Consider the following 2551-nt stretch of genomic DNA (forward strand, 5'->3'; position numbering starts at 1 on the left):
ATTGAAGGGTTGATGAAGTCAGAATGGGAGGGAGAATAACTGGAAAGGCATGGGGTGTTGCTTAGAGAATTAGATTCATGGCAAGGTCTAGGGTATGACCATGGAGTGCATGCCTGAGGTGGAGAGAGGACAAGATTTTTGAAGCAAGAAACTGAGAGAACAGTGTTAGAAGGGTCATCTCTGTGTGTATTGAAATCATCAAAGATTGAGACAGAAGCAATGTTGGGGAGAGTAACAGCCAGGAGCTGAAAGTCTTATTGTTTCTCTTCCCACTACAAAGATATGAATGCCATGAAGGCTGGGACTTTTGTGCTCACTTTTATGTCCCCAATGCCTGGACCAGTGTCTGGCACAGAGAAGGCATTTAATACATATCTTCCAGATGAATGACTGGATGAAGGGGAGAGTGGTACGCTGTACACTTTGACAAGTAAATCTAACTGAGGGAAGAGAGTTCCTTCCAGTTTTTACTTCCTCGATTCTATTTTTCTGCAATATTTTTTCCCAGACCACAGAGATTGTCTTCTTTTTGTCCAGCCTAGAGTCTGTTTGTTGATCTATCTTGTTGTTGCTAGAAATCTCAAGGAGATACTTTTTAAACTCATCCCCAGTGGCCTGCATGCTGGCAACTCTAGCTAATACCATCCCCTGTGTTACCAAACACTGGTGGTGTTCTCTCCCCTGCCTTCTCCCTCATCCCCACAACCAATTCCACTGCCAAATGCCTTCTCTTTTTCCCCAGACGTATCTCAGATTCATCCTCTGCTCATCACCCCCACAGCCACTGCCTTAATTCAGATTCTCTGCACCTCTTCCATGGCTCGGAACAAGTGTCCTCTCCTAATCACCCTGTTTTCTCTTTGCTTCTAATCTCTTTATATTTTCTAGTTATCTATTGCTGTGTTAAAAATCACCTTAAATTTTTGTTAAAACTTAAAACCACAAACATTTATTGTCTCATGGTTCCTGTGGGTCAGGAATCTGAGTGTGGCTTAGCTGGGTACCTCTGGCTCAGGGTCTCTCACACGGCTGCCATCAAGTGTTAGCCAGGGCCACAGTCATGCTGATGCTCACCTAGGGCAACATCCACCTCCAAGCTCACTCATGTGGTGATTAGAAGTCCTCCAGTCTTTGCTGGCTGTGGACAGAGATGTCAGTTCCTGACACATGGGGCAGCTTATCACATGGTAGATGACTTCCCTAAGAGCAAGTGAGCAAGAGAAAAAGAGAGGGTGCCCAAGACAGAAGCTACAGGTTTTTTTGTAATCTAGTCTCAGAAATGATAACCCATCACTTCTAACATATTCAAGTCATTAGAATGGAATCAGTCAGCCCAGTCCATACTAAAGGGGAGAGAATTATACAAGGTGGGAATGCTGGGATTTGGGGTTATTGGGGGCATTTTAGAGACTGTCTATTGCATCCTTTTCACTGCCTCCTAGTGAGCCACCTACACTGCAAAGCTGATCTCACCCCTGCTCAGAAACGTCTGTTGACTTGCTGCTATCAGGAGAGAACCCTTCACAATATGCTTCAATCTCCATTTAATTCTCATCTTCCGTCTGGTACTCCAGTTCCCAAGAAAGAGCTCTGAATTATCACACCACTATCCCTTTACACACCATTTCCCTGGTTTGGAATGCTTCCCTCAACTTCCCCAGACTTTTTACCTGGGCAACTCCTACTCATCCATAAATGTTTCTACATCTATCCACTGCTTCTGCCAAGTCCATCCTAACTCTAGCAGGTAGTTATCTCTATCCCTACTCAGACTTCCTTGGACCCTGTGCTTTCCATTAGCATACTACTTATCACACCAAATCACACCTTGGATCTCTCACAGGATCTCAAATTGAACATGTTCAGAAGTTCATTTCTGCTAATTTTTATATCAATGAGATTTAGCAGTTGGATCTTACAGCCTATCTTCACTGGAGATGTATAGAACAAGTTATAGAACCTCACCATCTTAACTGGAGTTATTAAAATGCCCCCAGAGCAGTCATTTGGTAATAGGGTCCTACTAAATAAATACATGTGCTGCTCTAAAGGCAGTTATGGTCCCCACAGGCTTCCATAGGAAGACGGCTGGGTGAGTACGACTGAAAGGTAGAGATGCTTCCCAACCTGCCTCCACTACTTACTATCTATTCTAGGCAAGTTACTTCATAGCTAAGCCTCAGTTTTCTAATTTATAAATAGGCATAACTTAAGTGATTCCTATGGATACATCAGCTGCTGTTTAAGCACTTTAAATATGTTAATTTATTTAATCCTTAGAACTAGGGTATAAGGTAGATTCCATTTGACAGATGCAAAAATTGTGGCACAGGAAACACAGGCTGTAACTGGCAGAGCCAGGATCCCAACACAGGCACTGAGGGGTCGGACTCTGTGTCGCGATATCCACTTCACCGGCCTGTGCAGATTAAACGAAAAAATGCGAGTGAAAGGCGAAGGCAGGGCATGGAACAAAGTAAGTACTCTTTATTATTTAAAACGTAAAACACCTTGGCCTCCAGGTCAAGAATTCATTCAAAGCCTACGATTT

This window comes from Camelus bactrianus, chromosome 13, assembly GCF_048773025.1.
Source record: "Camelus bactrianus isolate YW-2024 breed Bactrian camel chromosome 13, ASM4877302v1, whole genome shotgun sequence".
Lineage (NCBI taxonomy): Eukaryota > Metazoa > Chordata > Mammalia > Artiodactyla > Camelidae > Camelus > Camelus bactrianus.